Consider the following 24263-nt stretch of genomic DNA (forward strand, 5'->3'; position numbering starts at 1 on the left):
ATAACTTAATAAATATGTTATAATAAATATCAGAAAATGGACATGATTTGCATATTTTGCGTAATTTACCTTGCAAAAATGCTTGATTGTTTCAACCTTAAATTGCGTACAATATAGACAAACCCTATGGTTTGCTTAGAAACAAAAAAGATAACCAAGTGGTTGTGTAAAATTAAAACTAATTCTGTGTGTGTGTGTGTGTGTGTGTGTGTGTGTGTGTGCGTGCGTGCGTGCGTGCGTGCGTGTGTGTGTGTGAGAGAGAGAGACAATAATTCACAGAGAGTGTAAAAAGTACAATATGTTATTATAATGAATTGAAATAAAATAGGGCATCATTGTGGGGCAGTGGTTAGCACGATCGCCTCACAGCCAGAAGGTCGCACGTTCGAGCTTAGTTGGCTTTTCTGTGTGGAGTTTGCATATCCTATCCATGTTCGTATTGGTTTCCTCTGGGTGCTCCGGTTTCCTGCACAAGTCCAAAGACAAGTGGTATAGGTAAACTTAATAAGCTAAAAAAAGAGTGTGTATGGGTGTTTCCCAGTGTTGGATTGCGGCTGGAAGGGCATCCGCTGCATAAAAAATATGCTGGATAAGTTGGCAATTGATTCCGCTGTTGTGACCCCTGATTAATAAAAGGACTAAGCTGAAGGAAAACGAATGAATGAATGAATGAATGAAAGAATTAAATATATTATAAAATTATTTTACAGAAAATACAGTGATGCTAAGCTAATTTTCTTGGTAGTTCAGTGAGTTTAATAAAATGATTGAATGAATGAATGAAACTATATAATAAATATCAGAGAGTTGATCATTTTTTCAACCCAAATGAGTAACCTTTGAGCAACTCTTGACCATTTTTTTTTCTTGGTTGACTATTTTAAATTTAACTCAGCAATTTAATAGTTTTTTTTACATTCTACCTCAATTTGGGTTGAAACTAAATACAGATTTTTCAGAAGATGCTACTTTATGTTGCTATCAGCGTTTCCAATCATTAAGCTGAAACTATTAATTAAACATGTTAAACAATAGATTCAGGGTAGAACAGGGTCATTCCCATTACAACAACACTGAGCACAAAGAACTGGACCAGCAAAAGACAGTGAACATAAACACTCAAACATTATGAGACGAGCAATTGGTGGTGCATTGTGCTGAAATATAGCGTTCTATTAGTTATCGGTATAGGCAGAGTTTTTGTTCAATAGCCTTCTGAGAATCACTCTATAGGGCACAAATAGCGCAAGACAATTTTTCCCCCTCTCTGGGAACTCTTTATTTCAGTAAGTGGCGTAGTATAAGGACAGGATACGACAAGGAAGAGAGAGAGAGAGAGACGAGGGTATGAAAAAAGCAAAAAAAAAAAAAAAAAAAAAAGCAATCTGACTATCTGGGAGCAGAACGGAGAATTGAACAGCACATAAAGGAGAGGAAAAAGACGGACACGCAGCGGTTGTTAGTCACCTAGCAACAAGTCTTCCATCAGCACCCCCCTCGTCCCCTCAGCAGCTCCTCCAAAGTCTTCCCACTGTGCTCCTTAATTCAGCAAATGTGCTACGGATGTACTCCACCTCCTCCCCTCGGCCCCTGCTTCCCTTCAGCCCCGACAAAGCACACTCCGAGGTGCCTGAAGGACGCGAGCCTCCACCTCACACACAACCACTCAGCCACCCCATTGACCGCTGAGGCCTTTCTCCCGGAGCACAAAGGCCCAAGGCACAAAGCCCTGAAAAGAGGGGCAGGCCCAACAGGGAAAACATTTGCTTCTAATTGTGATTGACTGCATAATTAAAATGATGTTCTTTTTTTGTGGGGGGGGCTCTAAATGCTCGAGGAGGGGCAGAAGGATGCTTGTTAAAGCCAGCACTTTGTGGCCAAAGTAATGAGGAGAAAGCATTCCTGCTGGGTAGAGTGGGCAAATATTGAGATTGCGGCTGGAACAACTCGGAGCGCCTCTTCAAGTGTCTGCACAATGAGAGCTGAAAAGCGCCTCACACATGTGCACACGATTACAGCCGGCTTTAAGTAGGCAAGTTGCATGGAAATGTGTATGAAAGCTGGATGCTACAATTGCTAATCTTGAAAATATATTTTTTGTTTGTTTGTTTTACAAGAGTGACACACAGGTGCCAATGTTTATTGCCCAAAGAACATTTTAATGAACAGTTGTTAAAAGACCAACATAAAATCAGAAGAATGTCAAGATAATTTAAACAATTCAAAGAACCTATTTCTGCAATGGAAAAGTAGGCTTTTCCATTCAAATATTTTTAAAAAAAAGCTGGTAGGTACCTACTGACTTCCATAGTATTTTTTCTGCTATAAACGTCACTCGTACTATCAACCAGCCTTTTAAAAAATATTTATTTTTTGTTATATCAGAAGAAAAATGTAAAAGGCTTTTAACAAGTGAGGGGCAAATGAGAAGAGATATAAATTTTGAGCAAACTACATTAAAAAATGATTTGTGCAAAATTGTTGCAAACTATTTATTTGGGTTGAATTTAAACAAATTAAGTTTAGTAACTTTCAACTTAATTTGATTGCTTAAATTCAACCCAAATAAATTGTTTATAACCACTTATATTGAAAAAAAAATGTAAATGCAAGGAATCATCTTGGAATTATATTTTGCAGTGTATAATTTTAAGACCATTTTGTCTTTTTAATTGTCTAATTAAATTGAATTTTATTGTTTATTTTATTTTATTTTATTTTAATAAATAAAATTAATTTCTTTTTGCTTTATTATTTTTTATTGGCATTTTTGTATTTAACCCCCAAATTATGTATTGATATAGATATCAGTTTAATTTGTATACACTCTGAGAAATTTGTATATGCATAAGCTGCTTAGAATTTACTAATAAAGCAACTGTATCATTATGTAAACAAACTATAATTTAGAGTTAAAATGCATTTGTTTTTGTCCATTTTTCTCTGTCTTTAAAGAGCTCCAATGAAGGCTCCAAAATTGAGCAGCAAAGCCATAGGAGAACCAGTTTTGATTTGATTTTAAATTACTAATTTAAGAACTGTTCATTGAAAGGTTCTTTTTGAAAACAAAATTAGTTATTTTACTTTCCCAAAAGAAGTTTAGTTTCAAAAAGAATCCTAAGCTTTTGAAATAATGATTATTATTTTATTAATAATATTCAACAATGTCACAGGATAATAAATACTGTGTGAAACACTAAATGAAATAAATATTTCATATTTTTCTAACACACAAATAATTGTCACAGAAGAAGCTTTTTTTTTTGGTTCCCAGACCTTACTTATTAATCAAAATATTCTATTATTTTTTATTATTATGGAATGAAACACTCTTAAAATGTTTCATCAATGTCAGCAGATGTTTAAAAGCTAAAAAAACATATATTATTCATGGAACAATATTTTACTTACATTCTTAAAAATAAAGTTTCCAAAAAATATTTTGTTGCATATTTTTCTTGTCCTCAAAGAAGCATTTTTTGGCTTTGCAAAATACCTCTATGAACCATTAATAAAAAAAAATTTAAGCAATAAAAAAAAAACTTTTATAAAAAAAGTCATTGAATGTTAAATGCTTTACATGGAATCATCAATATCAATACAGAACTTTATATAATTTTAATAATATAAGAAACCTTTTCCAATCTAGGCATGTGATGATAATTAGTTTACTGCGCTTTTCTGTGATTTGAAAAAGTCATGGTAAGTATTTTTTACGCGTTTTAACTACTATTTTATTTAATTTTTTATGGCAACAGTATCTCCAGTAGCAATGTACTATCTACATAAAAAAACTGGTCAGCCCATAATTCAGCAAAAATCTGCACATCCAATACCTTATGCACCTCTATGCACACTATGAACATGATCAGTGCAGTGGCTCACTTCATATCCAAAGAAAAGAAAGATATCTAAAGATGCCTTTTCAAAAATCTGTCTTTATGAAACTAATTAAGATAGCAGAAGTCAATGATTGAATATTTTATTTGGCCTGACATGTTTCAAAATATATTAAATGAAATATATTGTGTTCAGAAGGGAAAAAAGTTTTTTTTTTTTTTTTTTTTAACCGAACATTAAAAAAGAACATATTTTAGAGCAGTTTTCACTATACTGTGATATTTTTATCCAAGGTTATCTTACCATCAGAATCTTATATCTCATGCCTATTCCAATCTATTCCAATTCAGATCCATATGTTTAGGCACAGATTTTTCCTTACCCTTTTTAACTATACAATTTGTTTATTATTATTTTTTACAGCAGTGCCATAGATAGCAGTATTTTTGGTTTCCAACAATTCTTTAAAAATATGTTTTTTTTCCCCCATGACATGAAGAAAAAAATCTAAAAATAAAAGAAAATTTTCCATCTATGAATACATTTTTGTTAAATGGAAATGTCACAGGCATGTTAAGGGTTCTTCACAGCAGCATAAATGCCAATAAAAAACTTTTACACTTATTAAAAATAAAGGTTCCTTAATAGGGTCTTCACAGAGATGAAATAGAAGAACAAATTTGGGTCCCTATAAGCTATCAGTGAACAGTTCCCAAAAGAACCATTTGTTATGAAACATAAACATCATTATAAAAATTTACGGAATCCCTTTCCACAATCTTTTGTGGAATGAAAAGGTACCATTAATGCTAAAGGCTCCTCATGAAATCCTTGATACCTCCATCTATCGTCTACTAATACCATGCATGTGCCTATACTGAATGTGTAGCATATAGAATGTTGTAAACAGCAGAAATACAAAATGGTTTCTGTCATCAGGAAAGCCACATAGCGATTCAGATTTCTAAACAGGCAAATTGCGGGACATTTGCTATCAGACGTCCCACCCGGGGTGCCACAATAAAGCCATTCAAACACCAACACCCCCCCTCAAAGGTCAACTTGTTTTCACTGCTTTTGAATTTCTGAATCACCTTGGTGACCATTTTCCCCTCACCTCCATCAGTGGCTTGCCAGTGCCGTCTCTTCCCTTTGTCTCCTGCCTCAGCGGGTACATGATGGGTCACGCACTGCAAAGAGAAACAGATGGGAGGGTGGCAAACATGTGGGAGTCCAATAGGAAATCATTTGGAAAAAGTACAGTAAAGTGTACAGATACTGTATACGCTGGCCTCCTTTAACTTTAACTGAATAATTATTTAATTAAGAAGCTATCCTTTGTACACTTCTGTGAAGAGATGATATAATTAACAAGGTTGCAAATATCTCTACTTTAGACAAGTGTAGTTGAAAATGTCAGAGGTCGTAATTTTGAAAGCAATAAGGGCTGCGAAAAGGAAGACCTTTGTGAACAACGAAAAGATTGAGAAATGTATAACCAATTTGGTTTTCTTCCGATTGAAATAGTCCCTTCTTTTGACAGCGCCTTGGTGTTCACATGAAGAAAAACACATGTGACCCACTGGTAATAACTTGGAACCTTATAATACTGAATGTACAAATTGATTTAATGGTTTAATCAATTTCATTTTACAGGTAGGTTTCAGGAACCAAAGAAAGGACGTTGACGATATTTTAGTAATTCTCAGTAGATGGTGCCATTTGTGCCCAAATTTACTTTTGTATATAGAGCCTACTTTAATTTAAAAAGGTTAGCCGCTACTGAACATTAACTTAGATTTCACCACCACAAAAGATAAAATAAAAAGAAGGATGAAGGTCAAAATTAGTTTGTTTTTTTATTTGGAGGTGAAAAGTGAACTAATTAAGGCTTTTAACTAGAAAAAAAGAAACTGCCGCACAAGAGTCAAGACCACAACATAATTTACATTTAATATGATTTGCTATGATGTACTTTAATTAGAGCATTAGATTCTAATAGTATTGGATTTGACAAGAGAAACATAAGTGTAATGACGCTAAAACATTAATAGAATGATAAAAGAAAATGCCTTATTTAATTTTAATTATAATTGTAATTACAATTTAATTACAATTTTAACTGCATAATGAGAAATAATGAGACACAAATTCATAAAAAGTAATATGTTTAAGTAATATAAGTAATAATGTATTTTTAAAAGGCAAAAAAGGCATCCATAGGGTGAACTTCAAATTTTATAATCTACACCTAATTAGAATATAAAGACAATAAATACAGTTTTGGTGAAACCGTGGCTCAGTTGTTAAGGTTGTCGCATTACAGTAGGTCAGTAGGCATTTCTGTGTGGAGTTTGCATGTTCTCCCCGTGTTTGCATGGGTTTTACAGTTAAAAGACATGTGCTATAGGTGAATTGACTAAAATAAATTGGCCGTAGTGTATGTTAGTGGATGTTTCCCAGTTGGGTTGCAGCTGGAAGGGCATCCGCTGTGTAAAACATATGCAGGATAAGTTGGCAGTTCCTTCTGCTGTGGCAACCCCTAATGAATAAAGGGACTAAGCTGAAGGAAAATGACTGGATGAATAATACAGTGAAACACAGGTGAACAGAACACAGTAATGAGTCCTAAAATAAACAATAATCCAAACATGTAGCAGCAAGAACACAAACCAGGAGACAAATCATATTGAACTAAAGCGAACAGACTTGAAGATAGGGATGCTGAGACTTTCGTCCATGCATTGGTCTCATCACGCATTGATTACTGTAATGCCCTTTTCATTGGTCTGCCTGGCAGCCTCATCTATAGATTACAATATATTTAAAACTCTGCGGCTAGAATTCTCATACCAAACGTTTTTTTCATATAACACCAGTGGTGTAAAGTAACTAATTTCAAATACTCAAATTACTGTAATTCAGTAGTTTTTCTCAGGAATTGTAATTAAGTGAGTAGTTTTAAAAAAGTGTACTTTTACTCTCCCTTGAATACGTTTTCAGTGCTGTATCTGTACTTTTACTCCACTACTTTTCTTCAACCTGCAGTCACTACTTTATTTTTTCTTGTCTAAGGGGATTAGAAAGTTCAGTCCTGTGATTCCTGTCCGGTCAGATTGCACATAGAATGTAAATCGCATCATAATGAACTACCTCAAGACATGGGCACTTTATAAATGCAGCAAACTGTTTGAAAGCACTAAAAGTGTTCAAGAAGATGTCCAAAATCTTTAAACGCATTGACTCAGAGATTGTTTAGATGCATGTCACTGATGAGAAGATGATAGATGTTTACTGTATGATGACAGCCAGCAAACACAAGATGTCAACATGATGTCAAATTGATGTTGTACCCTAACATCGTGGGGACATTGCATTTTGTTTGAATATGAAAATCATGTTGACGTCAGAACTTAAGATCAGGCCAATGTCCAACCTAAAACCAACCAAATATCAACGTCTAATGATGTCACAGCTTGACGTTGTTGAAGTTACCACAATGTATATCACACATTGGATTTTGGTTGCCATACCTGACGAATAAATGTATTTGACATCAATATGATGTTGGTTTAAGACAGTGGTCATCAAACTTGTTCCTGGAGGGCCGGTGTCCTGCAGATTTTAGCTCCAACCCTAATCAAACACACCTGAACAAGCTAATCAAGGTCTTACTAGGTATACTTGAAGCATTCAGACAGGTGTGTTGAGGCAAGTTGAAGCAAAACCCTGCAGGGACACCGGCCCCCCAGGACCGAGATTGGTGACCCCTGGTTTAAGATGTTGGCTCAACGTTGGATGTTGGTCACTTGACATCACAACCTATATCTAACCTAATAATAACATCTTATGACATTGTGTACATGCTGGGCAATAACTAAATGCACTACAGAATGTTACGTATACACACATCTACAAATTACATGTAAATGCATTAGCTTTTCACAGCGTAATACTCACTACTCTAAAGTACTTTAGAAAGGGCTTCTTTTTACTCATACTTTAAGTAATATTTACAACAGATACTTCTACTCTACTTACACTACATTTTTAGGCAAGTAATGGTACTTTTACTTGAGTATGACTTTTCAGTACTCTTTCCACAACTGTATAACACCAATCGTGTATGACCTCCATTGACTCCCAGTAGCATACCATGATAAATAAAAAAATGGCCTAGCTCCCTCTTATCTTTGCAACATGCTTGTCCCCTATATCGCAACTTGCTCACTACGTTCCTCTGACTCTGGCCTACTTGCTGTGCCTCGGTACTGCCTCTCTTCTATGGGGGCAGATTATTTAGTGTCATTGCACCCAAACTTTAAAACTCTCTACCATGCTCACTCTGTTCTGTTAATAATACCTCAGAATTTAGTAATCTTTACCTAAACTCACTTGTTTTCTGAACGTTACACTTCTGATTTGATAAACTGACCACCTTGTTTGATCAACCTATATTCTGCATATTTGTCTCTAACGTCTTTTTTTGTATTTCCAGTTTGTTATATTTGACTTCTTGTATTTTTGTGAACCTAATGTTGAGTCTCTGCTTGATTATTGTTTCTTTCAATGTCTGTTTGTACTATCTCTTTTTCTCACATTAATTGTTAAGTGTCCTTGAGCTCTGTAGTTCCAGGTGCATTGTAGTGATCGTTTCCACAACAAGTTTATTTTTGGTGTGCTCTGGATATGTAAAGTTGTTTTTTTTGTATGCAAAACGAACATAATTACTCATTTGAATTAATAAGTGTCATCATCTATGCATAATTAAAATCTAATAATATGTTCTATAGTTGCTAAAGATCATGAAAAAAATAAGTGAAAAATAAAAACAAGGGAAAATAAAATGGCATGCACAAATAACAACATGAATCCAGTATTATGAGCGCGAAATTCAAGAGAGCATCACGTAGGAGATAAGTGCAAAGATTTAATAAGTCCAAAGTCAAGCAATAATCCAAACAAGAACACAAACCAGAAGACAAATCACATCTAACTAAAGTACACAGACTAGGAAACACGTGGGAGATTACAATGAAGACTTACAATACCAGACAATGGAAAGCACAGGACTTAAACACACAGACTAATGAACTTAAAGACCATTGATTCAAATAAAGAGTAACAAAGAAACACTAAAACAGTCAGAAAACACACCAAAACACGTCTAAAACTGTGACAGTTATGCAAGTTGGTTAATATAATAAACATAAAAATTCCAATATTTGTTTTAATTTATATTTTTGCCAACAGTAGAGTTTGTTGCAGGCATTCTTGCAACAATATGGTTTACAATTTATCATAATTATAATACCTAATAAATTTGCAGTTTTACTACATCATTTCACAAGAACCAAACTGGGATTGTAGCCTATCAGCAACTGTACATTAAACATCCTGAAATAATGAGCCTGAGCTTGAGCATGACTTTGCTTTCCAACACAACATGGAGGTGAGTTTCCAGGCAGGCAGAATTTTAGTTTGAGGCCTTCACGTCAGCTTTAATTTTTAAATGATATGACAAAGAGCAGGGACTCATCATCTAACACAAACTCAAGAAAGGAAGGCCCAGTCACAGATGCCCTTTTAGCATAGCAATAGTAGTTATCAAAAAAAAAAAGGGGTCACAATGACTTGCTGTCCTCCCAGAGCTTCTTGATGTGTCTCTCGGCTGCAGAGACTCTAAGCTGACACCAATTAAAGAGATTACATCTCAGTTTACAAGTAAAGCTGAAGTCCTCCATGTTGGTGATCTTATCTGACAAGGTTACCAGATGCCAGGCAGAGAGGGCATGACCTTCAAGGCTTTCAAGTGGCCTCTTAAGAGTGTCTTCACCACTCAAAACGTCAGTACCCACAGGCCAGTGTCTGAATTACATCCCAGACAATGAGATTTTTGCATGTGTGAATGTTGCTTGTAGTGGTACACATTTCTTTACTGTCACATGCGACCAGTGTCAATGCGAGTTCAGGATTGGTGGTGGTGGTGGTAAATAACAATCACTAGAAATCTACAAGTACAAGGCAAATAAAGTGCCCTTTGGGAAGCTTCCGGATCCTTTCATTTGAAAGACACTCCAACACATTAAAACATACAATGTGCTTTTTTCACAGCAGCGCAATATTGTTGTCAGTCCTGGAGTCATTAATGTGTTTACGAGCATATCGGTTGTTTAAAAGAGCGACATTTTCAGGTCATTTTCACACCTGGCTCATTTAGAGTGATGGTTTCAGGCGTTTTCTCATTTAGTTTGCTTCAATTTGGTAGCACAGCAATCACATCTTAGTTTTTTTTTTTTTTTTTTTTTTGGCGAATATATACACATTTTGGCCAATACCAATAACTTTTCATATTTGGAAGCTGAAAACCAAAATATAGGCAAATCAATATAAATCTCAATCAGGGCTCGACAATTAGGAATGCCCGATGGCCTCAGGCCAGCATGAGAGACGCTCAGGACAGTACACAGCACACTGGCCCAATCAGGCCATGTTTTCACACCTAGACGTCCTGTCTTATTTGCCCAGTTAGCGTGGTTTATTTGACATAAGAATCCTGCAAACATGGGTATCCGGGATCTACGCCAAATCAATCGGTCCGAGATCTCGGCTCTATTGAAACAAACTCTGGAGCTGATCGATTGTAGTGAAAAAGAAAACAATCCAACGAACTAAGGAACCAGACTACATCACAGTGTATTAAGGTTGTGTAATAGCTATATACAGTTATATGAAGAGAGATTTATGAGTAGAGTGGGATGTCATTCCTAACAGTAAATGTAAAAGTGAACGCATGCTGAAATATAAGAGTGCTGTTTACCCGTTTGGAAAATTGACATAAATTACATTGTTTTCATATTTTATTCTTATAATATTTTATTGGGCCTATTGTTTTGTTCATTTCTGCACTGACACATCGAGGAAAAAAAAAGATCAATGAGAAAAGTCTGACCACTCTGATTTATATATGACGTCTGTGGGTGTCAATATATATATATATATATATATATATATATATATATATATATATATATATATATATATATATATATATATATATATATATATATATATATATATATATATATATTTATTTATTTATTTATTTATTTATTTAGTTACATGACAATTGTAATTTTTCTAAATTATTTATAATAAAGAAAATTTAAAGAACAGTTATGCTGAATCATAAAAAAAATTAACAAATGCAATGAACAACTGTCTTTATATAAAAATGTTAACTACAGTCAACAAGGTAACTAAAGGAAAACATTGAGATCTGCTACCATGGTTGGTATCAAAAAAAAACCTGCATCAGCAAAACATGTGCTGGATAAGTTGGCAGTTCATTCCGTTGTGGCGACCCCGAATTAATAAAGGGACTACACCTAAAAGAAAATGAATGAATATTAATGTCTTTTTATTGGCATCAATGGTTCCATGAAGGACCTACGACAACCATAGAATCATTCCATTCTGTGAAAGGTTTTCTAAAGTAGAAAAAGATCTTTAGATCAATAAAATGTTCTTCGCTCTTCTTCTATAGTCTTTGACTGAAACGTTATTCGGAGAATCAAAATGGTTCATATGGCATCACTGTGAAAGTCTTCTGTTGGAACATTTTTATACAGTAAATAATACGGTGGTCAATCTTTAACCCTGCTAATGAAAAAAAGTTTTCTGTAAGAAAAAGTTATTTTTCAAGTTGTCAATATTTTTTTTTCTGTAAAAAATGAACTATTCACATCAACACACGTGTGTGTCACCTTCCTATACAAGTGTTATGAAGAGCTCTTGATTGGTTAACCTTAATCTCGGCTAGTGAACTCGGAGCTCCTTCAGGGTGATTCTTCCCCTCTCTGTGGCCTCGTTCAGTCCACTTGACAGACTTTTGAGGGACCAGCTTTTGTAGGAAGTGTCTCGGTGGCATGATCAGCTTCGCAGCCTTCTGATATGCTTGTCGTTTTATACTGTTATCACTTTAATTCTAATATTTTATTATTTTCTATTATAAAGAATGTACAAGAACATTCCTCTGTGTCTTTATTTGTATATGTACATGTAATTCATCCCCAAAAAGAATAACAACAATAATAATAAAGAATTATTATTACCCTTATTATAATTATTACTAGAAAATAAAATTAAAACAACCTAAGCAAGACTTCTAAAAATGAAAATCATGTTTTGAAATCAAAAACACTGCATACATGGAGTGACTAAAATATTCAAATACTTGCCACAAATGACAAAGTTAAATGTGGCAAGTAGCCCCAATCTCCAAAATTTCAAGCAAAATAAAAAATATGTGCACATTCACGCACAGTATTCACACCTGTCTGCACAAGGTTAAAGTGAGAATCCATACGAGAAATTATTGCTGTGAACCTACTGCCACATTTGAAGCAATTTTTTTTTTGTCATTGTAAGCTTTATAATTCAGCTCGTGAAGGTTTTTTGTCTGTGTTTATTGTCTATGTTTTAATTTACACCAGTCTTTTTTTATTACAGATGTCATTCATATAAAGGTCCAAGTGTCTCTCTGTATTTTGAAGTATTTCATAGTTCTGTCATTCTCAGTCACACGGATGTCACTGAAAGCCACGGAAGAGCCTAATAACAGTTTTTATAGCGAGGGCTTTGTCAGAGAGATGTCATCCAGCTTTTTCACGATTTAAAAAAAAGGAGGTCAGGAAGTTCCTAAAATCAGGAACCGAGGGTGAACAAAACGGTCAGTGAAAGCCTGCCGCTTTATCTGGAGAGGCAGAGAAGACTTCCACTCTGTATTGTTCTACAGGAGGATTCAGAGGATGCTGTTGATTTGTTTGTCTGTTTGAGGCAGCTCAGCTCTTTGTCTGTCTTCCTGCCCTTCACTAAAGAGTAAACTGACCAGCTGCAGAAGTCAAGCCCACCCACCAACCCCGTTTTCCCCCAATCATAGAGAGTGAAGAGCACCGGAATCATCCCGATGCCCAACACACATGAGAAGCAGGTGCAGACGAGGTTTGCTTGTGTGTGTGTGTGTGTGTGTGTGTGTGTGTGTGTGTGTGTGTGTGTGTGTTTGTGTGCAGGTGCAGAGGAACTCGTGTGAATCGGTTTGCTTTCACAGTAGTCTGGGTGACATGATGTCTTTATATGAAATAGGTTAAGGGTTACCTATTCTGTAAAAGCTGCATTTAAGCGGGCTTTGTTTGCAGGAAAAAATGATTAGGTGTAATTTTTCAAAGAAACTGGATTGCAAAACTGGCTTAAATGCAACTGGCATAAATAAATGTGCATTTTCAATCAGCCATCATTTCTTTTCCAATTGCAAATTGACATAAGACGACTGAAGTACAGGCCTTTTGCCAATCTCAAAATAAGCAACCAACAGTCATTGTGCATTAAAAAGGACTCAGTAAATTCATTCCAGAGGTTGAAACTGAAATCGAGGTCAAAACGAGACCATTTCACATTCAAACGTTGACGTGAAAAAAAAAATGATTAGAACTGTTAATGTCACTAATCTTAAAGCTCACAGTGAACTGCAGCACTAATTGCTCTGGAAGGATTGATGATATTGAAGTTACTAAGACATCCCATTGTGTAATTCGCTACTTGTAAAAACAGCAATGTTCAGTTTATTGTTCCTAATTCCTGTTTTAAGACTAATTAAAAAGACTGCATTCGTTTACATTTCAGATCACATTAAAGGTATCTAATTAAGCTATATTTATGAATGAGCACAAGATGTATAAAATCAAATGACACACATTTACTGGAGAGTTTGGCGGTGTTTATTAAACTGAAAAGAGTTTTTTTTTCTTCAATAGCTAATGCGTTTGGACATATAAGTCAATGTGAGGAAACAAGTGCATACATTTGAAAGTCTCTACATGGAGCCTATAGCAAGAATCTATTAAATAAGATCATGCTAATTTTGTTCATTTGTACATTCAAGGTCACCAAGAGTGTTAGAATCACAGCTGTCTCTTCTAGCATATGGTGCAGGAAAAAAAGAAAAGAAAACATTGCTGACCTTGCTGCACCAACATGAAAGGAATCACAGCACATTAATTTGGTTACTTTTTAATCACCCATTAAAAGGGGCTGGGAAATTGTTCATATATTACTTTTTAAAATTATCTCATTAATGCTTTCGGCGACCTTTGCCAAAATAGCGGCGCTTTTCCACAAATACGACGAGAGTCTGTCCAATCAGCCAGTCACTTTAACTCCCATTGTGAATTTAAATGGAACATTCACCATGGCTCTGCTTCCAAACACTATGTTTTTTTTTAGAATAACACTGAATGGGAACACACACTTGCACAGCTGTGTCCTGGTCTGTTAGTGTATATATGTATGCATGTGTGTGTGTGTGTTTGTGTGTGTCAGTGGGTTAGTACGTGTCTGTACAAAGGATCTAGTAAATTGTCCAACCCTAAAGAACAAGAAAAGCCTCTATTTCACTTCTTCCTTTCTTTTTGCTAACATTTGTAAACAGAAAAATACAGCACCTCACATGAGGATGTGTCTTTGGCACATACTGTAGCCCAACCTTGAAAATGCAGACAATAGAAACAGGTACAGAAACCTAGAAAAAGAAATCACACCTGCTATCCCTGCTATTATGTTGACTTAGGCATTCCTTGAAGAAAAACATAGCTAAAATGTATTGATAATATTATTGTTTGGCGATAATGAAGATTGCAGAGTTGCCTTTGTGTCATATAAAGCTGCTGCTCCTTATCTGTTCATGTTTTATATATGTCACTAGTGGTCACAAATTCCCTTGTATCGAAGAAAAGAAAAAAATAAAAGCTATGAAAACAGCGGACTTGAAACTAAAGTCTAGGGCCTTGAGAGAAAAGGTATCTCTGTTGAACTCTCAATACAACCAAGGAACAAAGACTGTACTTATAGCACATACATATATGAAGGTTAAAGGGGAAAATAATCTATCAAAAAAACAAAGGCCAATGGAATGGCAGGGACAAATCTAATTGTTGACACGAACTGAGCGGAAAATAAAAGAGTAAACGGCAGATTCGAGAAAATCAATAGCATATCATACATAAAGAAAGGACAGCATGAAATGAAGTCACATTTTGATAAGGACAGCATTCAAACTCAGCTAAAAGAATCCAGCTGGCTCAATTCAAGGACAATATACATTTATCCAGAATTTGTTGGTGATTGTTTGTTTAAAAAAAAAAGCAACAACATTTATCTTTTGTCATTAGAAACAAAATGAGCACGACGTGGGATGTACACTTTTTCAGATGAGGGATAATGCAGAGGTTATTTAGGGAAAATTACTTGCATGATAATTGATTTATTTTGCCTATTAACTTTGAATGAATGCTGAAAAAAATTGAGTTGAAAATTATGAAAGAAAAGAAAATTGTCCATAGCTATTAAGAAAACAGTTGGCATACCAGCAAGAACACAGCAACTTTAATACATTAATTTAACATCTATGCTCCTCTTAGCTTTTTATAACCCACTTGATAAGACGCAAGATAGTGGCAACTGCACTCGATTCGAAAGAGCGACCTTGAAGTGTGATACATAAGATGGTGATAGTTACGTTTGTATTAAGTGTGATATGAATAACATTAAATTAGTGTCCGTTTCTGAAAATTTAAATGGATGAAAAAAAATACTGTTTTGACAAATAGGTAATTGCAACAGTCTTTTTAAAATGAATTAATTAATTTGAGTTCATATTTTTTAAACATCCAAATAAATGAACGAATCAATGCCTTAGGTGCAGTTTACAATATCTAGTGCATTTTTATTTTAAAATATGCTTTAACAATGAAAATGATCTTCTTCTGGACTAGTATTGTTATTGTATTTCAGAAAAAACAATCCATAAAGAGCCTAAAATGATAAGAGACCAATCATGCTCACTGTACATGCCCTTATGTTGCCGCAATTGGGCCGGTATAAGTTACTGACGGAAATCCTAACCTTGGGTAAATATAACACGGTTTCATGGTATCACGGTATTGTGATTACTGCTCTAAAACATGTTCTTTTTAAATGTCTGGGTTTCCCCCTTTAAACACAATATATTTTGTTTTAGAAAACATTTCTAATTTTTTGAAATAATAAACATGTCAGGCTAAATAATTCAAATAAGTGACATCTGCTGTCTTCATTAGTTTCAATACAACTGATTTCTTTACAACACATAAAAACCCTTAAAAAAAACTTACATACAGTTGAAGTGAGAATTATTAGCCCCCAGAATTATTAGCTCCCATGTTTATTTTCCCCCCAATTTCTGTTAAATTATTTTTAAATACATTTCTAAACATAATAGTTTTAATAACTCATTTCTAATAACTGATTTATTTTTTCTTTGCCATTATGATAGATAAATAATATTTGACTGCATATTTTTCATGACAATTCTATACTGCTTAAAGTGATATTTAAAGACTTAACTAAGTTATTTAGGTTAACTAGGCAGGTTATGGTAATTAGGAAAGTTATTGTATGAGGATGGTTTGTTCTGTAGACTATTGGTAAAAAATTGCTTAAAGAGGCTAATAATTTGGACCTTAAAATGGCTTCTAAAAAATGTAAAACTGCTTTTATTCTAGCCGAAATAAAAAAATAAGAAAAAATATTCTCAGACATACTGTGAAAATCTCTTTGCTCTGTTAAACATTATTTGGGAAATATAGAAAATGATAATAATTCAAAGGGGGGCTAATAATTCTGACTTTAACTGTATACCTTAGGAATGGTAAGACCTTAAATTTTTGCAGTTTTAAAACCTTGAATTTTTCAAACCACTATAAACCTTAAAACCCGATATTGTCCCATGCCTAGCCACAATATGTATACTTGTGCTCTTCTCCTTGTGTAATGGTCATATGAAAGGGGCTTGATGAATCAAAGAACAGAAGACCAGAGAGCAATTGTGAATAGTCGTTGTTTTCAAAAGTTTGCATTTGCAGTCTGTCTACACTAATACGAAACATTTCCAAACTAAAAAATGGTCTTTAGTATTTTCAAAATGCTGCTCAGTTTTCACAGGCTCAGCCATGTGGGCTTCACTTGATTAATTAATGATGGATCAGTTTTTGATACCATCTACACCCTTAGTAATATAACTGACATAATATTTATCTGAAGCATAAAGTAACTGGTGCAAGTCATTTTAAATATTTTACTGACATTCTGTCTAAAAATTTAATATTAAATCTTTACTTATTAAAGGGAGAGTTCACCCAAATTCATTCATTCATTTTCTTTTCGGCTTAGTTCCTTTATGAATGTGGGGTCACCGCAGTGGAATGAACCGCCAACTTATCCAGCATACGTTTTACGCAGTGGATGCCCTTCCAACTGCAACCCATCACTGGGAAACACCCAGACACACTCAATCACACACATACACTACGACCAATTTCAATTCACCTACAGCACGTCTTTGGAGGGAAACCGGAGCACCCGGAGGAAACCCACACGAACACGGTGACAACATGCAAACTCCACACAGAAACGCTAACAGACCCAGCTGAGGCTCGAAGCAGCAACCTTCTTGCTGTGAGGCGATCGTGCTACCCACTGCGCCACCTTGTCCCCATATATTTCCCCTGAGTTCACCCCAAATATTTAAATGTAAAAATTTTTTTTAAGATTTCCTAAAGAATGTTGAAACAAAACAGCCATTGACTTCCATTTAGTATGTTGTGTTCTAACTATGGAGGTGCTGTTTCAACATTTTTCACAATATCTTATTTTGTATATAATGGAAGAAAGAATATCATAAAACCATTTGAGTTTGAGTAAATGGTAAGGAAATTCTCATTTTTTGCTGAGCTATTCCAGACCTGTATATGAGATTGTAAAGTAAATGCATTAAATAACATTAACTAATGAACCTTATTGTAAAGTGTGACCCAAATATGTTTTGTTGCACCTACAACATACTTTGTTCATAGGAATACAAAGAGGTCAGTTCAATCTGAATTCTCCTACTCATGTATTCTTCTTTCATGTGGATGGTTTAAACTTTTGCAGCTATGCAGAAGATGGTTAAAACTATCAACTTTTATCCCATAACTTGGGTTATAATTTTACCTTTTTTGCAACATAAAAACAATGGCATGTACAGTAAGTGAAAAGTCTAAAGCCTGAAGCTGTTTCAAGACTATACTCAAAGTTTTAAAAGATACAGACAAATCAAACAAAGACTAATTTGTATTCAAGAATACGAACAAGTGGGTATTTAAAACGGGACCAGTTTACAACTAATCATGCAGCTCTAATAAATCCCATGAAGTACATTTGAATTTCTTTGCGAACGAGTAAATTTACATTTTTGGGTGAACAATCCATTTAAAGCAGTAGTACTACTAGGGGCAGTAATGTGCATTGCACTTTGAGGAAGCAGGAAAGACTGAAATCTCTTTTCAACAAAGTTTTTGGGATGAATTCTATTGAAAATATTGCAAATGCCAGAATACATTTGGATGGTGAAAAAGATTAGGCCTGTCAAGAATTTTTGCCACAGAAATTGTTGCAATAAGCCATATTACTGTCATTTTGAGATCATTATTTGTCTGATTATTCAACACTTTAATAATGCAAATAACCTTAAACATTTTCAAGAGAAAAAAAACTTTTTTATCCCTAAGGTTATTTAGATGCAGTAATCTGATGTTAAAACAGTAAATGACCTATTATATTTCCTAATAAATGTCCTATTAAGTGAATGTAGAATTATAAACATTGACACCGGTGAGGGAAAATATAAATTAGGACTGCAATATTTAGTTTTTCTGCAATAAATATTACGATATGTATTGATAAGGATTGAATACCTTTTTGTAAAGAATTAAGTATTTCAGAATAGTTAGGGTTAGGGCTGCACGATATTGGACAATTCTAACATTGCGCTTTTATTTTGCAATATATATTTTGATATGAATACAATTTCATCATATGAATTAATATCTCTATTTGGAAAGAATTTATAAGGTTAGATCGATTGGGATGATTCTGCAGTGGGAGTGCATCTCCATGAAATCTAATAAGCAATCTATAACATTTTTGGTAATTAATTTTCGTTGCTGTCTGTGCTACTTGCAGTACGCTTCTGTATTTGTATGTGTTGAGTATTTTTTTTTCCACTAGTTAAGTCAGAGATAGATGAATTGATGTTTACTATTTACATCTCTAAAAAATCCAGGAAACAATCTTTACACTTTATAAAAAAGATACAATTAGAATAAAGCGTTTTATCATTTCCCCGAGTCTAACAGTATTTAATTACACTAACTGAATAATAAAAATATAAATAATTCAATAAAATGAATTGTAGTTAAAGTCACAAATGGTACATTTTCATAAACCTGAACACTTTTAAAATCATTATACAATCGCAGGTATCAAAAACAGATGCAAATGATACATTTTAATACAAACTCAATATGGCATATCCAGTAATGTGATCACATTGCAATATCAGTGCTGAAATTGTATATTGTGCAGCCTTAGTTGGGGTAATTTCATTGGAGAGTGTATATATTATTATAAACTTGAATATTAATATTTGGGGGGGGGGGGGGGGCTTCGGGGGATAAAAATCAGAGGAAAAAAGGAGCTTTATATTTGACTTTTAAGTGTTAATGGCATTTGGAGACAAATATTTTAAAATCTAATGTAAAATTACACTTGGCAGTCTTTACTATACAAATCTTATTAGATTAATCTTAAAGCTACAAATGCTAATGTTTCTTGTGCCTGTATGCTTTTAACTCAATTAAGTAGTGTTTAAAAGAAAAAAAACAAAAATTATGTGAATTATACATTTTAAGTACACAATGATTTGATTTTAAAAAGTTGATTAAAAAAAGTTTGCCATTAATCGACAAGCTCCTGGTCAACACATAATAACACATGCTTGAGATTGAAGATCTTACGATGTGACATTTGCAGATGTGCAAATGGCGATATCGATGCTGAAACGATATATTGTGTGGCCCTAATTTAAATGTCCATATAAAATGGCTTTACTGTTATTTGTGAATTTGTAAATATATATTGAAACACCAACAATTATTGTGGTCCAATTATTGTGCGATATGCAATATATTGATTATTGTGACAGGTCTAAAAGAGATGAGCATAATATTGATTAGGCTTTATTCAGATTCAGAATAAGGGATTTTATATTTTTTATGTGATATTTTTCTGTGAACTATCTGCTGAGATTGCCTTTAATTTTTTAGTTTAGAGATCTCTCAGTTAAGTGAGTGTACATTTGAGTGTACAAAAAAACAGTACTTTACCGACCTTGACATGCAGTCACAAGGCTCTGCAGAAGTGCTCTCCATGAAATGTTTTCATGTTTTATGTTTACAGCATGTTTCTGTGCATTGATTGAACAACATGACTTTTCAAAAGCTTATTTATTTTAATATTTATAATATTTCAGCTAAATTGCTTCACTGCTTTTTTCCCAAATATGATATAGTAAAAGAAAACACCAATTTAACTAACCAGTTTATATTCTTAGGAATGTTAAACCTTCCAAATAGGCTACTTTCTTAATTATGCTACCACAACAGCTAACATTTTCACCTACTTCGTTACTTAAACAGCAAGCTTCATTAAAATTTAGTAATTAAAAACATGCTCATCATATAAAATATATTCAAATATTTTAACATATTTTTTTGTGGGCTGAGAAAAAAATGACATGACAAATCTATTTGTAACAGTCTTGAGCTCTTTCAGACCATGTTATGTGCACCAGGTATGGTGCTCTGCAGGACCTGCAGCTAAATGCATTATTTGTTGCTCAACTCCAGCTCATCAGCGTGCTCAATAAGGCAGCTTTTAACCCTTCGGTGCCCTGTCACTCAAAGCCCGGCTCAAGCGGGCCCAAGCGGGCAGAGCAGACAATGCCAGTCCAACTCCAGATGGACCGCAGCTGTGGTTCAGTGGAGCGTGGACAAACTGCCCTCGTCAGCTGCCTGCATTGCAGCTCTGCCGCATGTTACGCAAGCCGCTCACTCTCTCTCTCTCTCTGTCTATCTCATGCGTGAGGAGGGCTCTTAATGGCACCCCTGTGACTCGGGGGAAACATGGAGCAAGCTCTTTTACCCGGCTAGCACTGTAGCAGACGTCTCCGTTACCATCAGATAGCAAGAGGGCCGTAAGCTGGAAAGCACTTGACACACCGTGTCTGTTCTCCACCGATTCACTGAGAGAAAGTCACAGATCTCAGGAACATTTGATCAAATGTGTTCAAAAGAAAAACAGAAAGAGACGAGGAATTGTGGAAACAATGTGCTCGACTTCATTCAGCCACGTGTAACAGAGGCCATCATCCGGAACAATAGCCGTTGCTAGCCTACAGTCAAACAATAACTAGAAAAAAAGCACGAGCGGAGGACGCTGAAGTGAAATGTAAACGATCAGAGCGTAGAGTACAAGAAACGCAGCCTATGTTTCTGCTGTGCTAAATGAGGTCAACTGACATCAGATATGAACTGGGCAATTTAAACAATCTGGGTGAACCCGCAGGCTGAAATGTGGCAGTTGCATAGAAAAAGCTTGTAAAAGAAAAACATTAGCAGAACCCCGCCAGCTACGGTTTACTCCATGTGGATAATATACATGTTTTGCACAGCGTGCACTACGAGTCACCGCTGCGTTTGGGTGCAATCATAAAATTTTCATTGTCGACCTTGAGTTTGACATTGATAACATTTGGCTTGGAGGCGGGGTGATAGCTGACTGTCAATCAATAGCTATTAGACTCACGAATGCATCTATACGTTAGCAGAAGACACTATAAATGACGCACATACACGTATGCCTTCATCCAGTCCACCATTAAAATGATACGATGTATCCCAAGACTGGAAGTAAACTGCAGGAGAGCGGGCTGACATCAGATCCCTGGGCCTCGGGGTGGAGCAGGCTAACTGCTGCACGGCCGCGTTAGTCACACTTAATGGCCTCAGTGAGATAAACAGAGCATGATGATGACATGGGCTAAATAACACATGCAGCCCCAGCAAGGCCAGTGCTCTGCTGATACGGCTGGTTTTAGAGGATCGCCCCACCAAACTTTCACTTCACCAAGCAGAGGTGCTGCCCTGGCACATGGTTTGGTAATGTCATTTATTTTACAAAGGAAAGCAGTTTGTAGATCATTACAAATAGACAACAACAACACAAAAAGAAAAAATCTCTACAAAATAAAAAAAAGTCAATGCTGTAAATCTATGCAAAATCAGAAAATAACTGCTCTGTAATTCTGTAGATTTATGCTTAAAGAGAATTCACAATAACAACTTAATTTGTTCACAAATTAAGACATTTCAAAGAAAGCTGAAAATCTGAAGAAAAGCTAATTCTAGGACATTCTAAAGATTAACATGACTTAATGTACCAAAAAATAAACCAGAGAAACCCAAATTTCTATCATATGGTACTTGTAATTAACCCCAACTACTGTAAAAAGTCCCAATTCCATTGATAAAGGGAAAAACATCACATTAAGGGTGTTCTCCCCCATTGAAGTCTATTATAAGGAAAAAGCTTAACGTGGCTTAATGTACCTAAACAGCAAGCGAAAAGTCAAATTTCTATCAAATGTTATTCATGACAAACACTTTCTGATGTCAAAAGAATGAGCTCTAATTTTAATCAGTGAAAATGATCACGTTATGCATTTTAAGTCCATTATAAGGAAACAGCTTAACGTGGCTTAATGTACCTTAACATCGACCAGGGAAACCCAAATTTCTGCCAAACTTTACATGTGATTAACACTAACTAGGACGAAGCAGTGGCACAGTAGGTAGTGCTGTCGCCTCACAGCAAGAAGGTCGCTGGTTCAATCCTCGGCTCAGTTGGCATTTCTGTATGGAGTTTGCATGTTCTCCCTGCGTTCGCGTGGGTTTCCTCCGGGTGCTCCGGTTTCCACCTCAGTCCAAAGACATGCAGTATAGGTGAATTGGGTAGGCTAAATTGTCCGTAGTGTATGAGTGTGGGTGGATGTGGTTGTGGATGTTTCCCAGAGATGGGTTGCAGCTGGGAGGGCATCCGTTGTGTAAAAACTTGCTGGATAAGTTGGCGGTTCATTCCATTGTGGCGACCCCGGATTAATAAAGGGACTAAGCCGAAAAGAATATGAATGAAAGAATAACACTAACTATTGTCAAAAGAACAGGCTATGATAAGGAAAGGCTTAACAAACATAACTTTACAACAACTGAGGGAAACCAAATGGTATAAAGGCTGTTTATAAAATCAGAGTTTTAATCACAAGTAAAATTTGATAGAAATGAGATTTTTTCTCACTTTTTGTTTAAGTACATTTTCTCCTTATAATAGATTTCAATGGGGAAGAAAACGCTTAATGTGATGTTTTTCCCTTTATCTATGGAATTGGGACTAGTTCTTTTTACAGTAGTTGGGGTTAATTACAAGTACAAATTGACAGAAATTTGTGTTTCTCTAGTTGATGTTTATAGGTATATTAAGCCACATTAAGCTTTTTTCATGTTAAGGCTTTTAGAATGTCCCGAAATACTATAAAAATGAATGATTTCCAACTTTCTTCAAAATATCTTCTTTTGTATTCAACAGAAGAAAGAAAATCAAACAGGTTTAAAACAAGCAAAGAATAAGTAGATGATGGCAGATGAAGATGCTTACCTTCATTTACTCCAAGGCCTCCAAGAAGATCTCTGAGCCTCTTCTTTTAAAACTAGAAGTGACAATACATTGAACTGAATAGCTGACTCAATGTTGTTATGAATTAGAAACTTCTGGCGTTACAGTCTGATAAAGTTAGCACTGTGGCCACAAAAACAACATTATACACTTGTCAGATGTGTTTCGGGGTGTTTAACTAACGTTCACACACATTTTGGTAAGCACAACAATAAAATGAACTGCAAACACATTAAACACAAACGCACGGCTAATAAATATTTACGGAAGTGACAAACAGAATTTAGCCGATCCTAAATCTGCATAGGGTTTTTGCCCGTTAAGCTAATTGGCTAAATATGTAGCTTATTAAAATGTATTTTAAAATTACCCCACGTGGTGATTAAATACCAAATATGTTTTTGACGGAAATGTTGTCTTACCGGTGGAGCAGCCTGTCAGTTTATGGTCGGTTTTGAGTGACCCAGGAGAAAACGTGAACGTCGTGATGTTTAGGCTCAACGTTGAAAACATGGCGCCTCTATCGAAGACAATTAACGATTTAATAATGAAATCATATCAGACGACATTTTAATCTACATAGTTTTATTTTAATTATATCTATATAAAATGATCTATGTATAGTGTAATATAAAAATATATATGTACGGATAATAAAAATTATGACTGTTTGTAGTCTGCCATCAAAGTGTTAGCCTATGTAATGTAATAGTGGAAATAAA

The 24263-nt window shown here is 35.0% G+C and overlaps 1 protein-coding gene across 2 annotated transcripts in view; it reads right to left on the minus strand.

The window, feature by feature from the left end:
- The window catches only part of prkchb (protein kinase C, eta, b), a 220532-nt gene extending 196472 nt beyond the window's left edge, over positions 1-24060 (minus strand). Inside the window, exons 1-3 of one of the 2 annotated variants that reach the window (XM_087297004.1) lie at positions 23964-24060; positions 23524-23575; positions 4958-5030 (exon numbers count right to left, since the gene is read on the minus strand). The gene's annotated coding sequence lies outside the window, so the exon portion shown is untranslated. The remainder of the gene's footprint in view (positions 1-4957; positions 5031-23523; positions 23576-23963) is intronic. The other variant, XM_087297007.1, reaches the window with a different exon arrangement.
- Between the last annotated feature and the right edge of the window lie 203 nt (positions 24061-24263).

Source organism: Danio rerio, chromosome 20 (genome assembly GCF_052040795.2).
Source record: "Danio rerio strain M-AB ecotype USA chromosome 20, GRCz13ab, whole genome shotgun sequence".
Taxonomy (NCBI): Eukaryota; Metazoa; Chordata; class Actinopteri; order Cypriniformes; family Danionidae; genus Danio; species Danio rerio.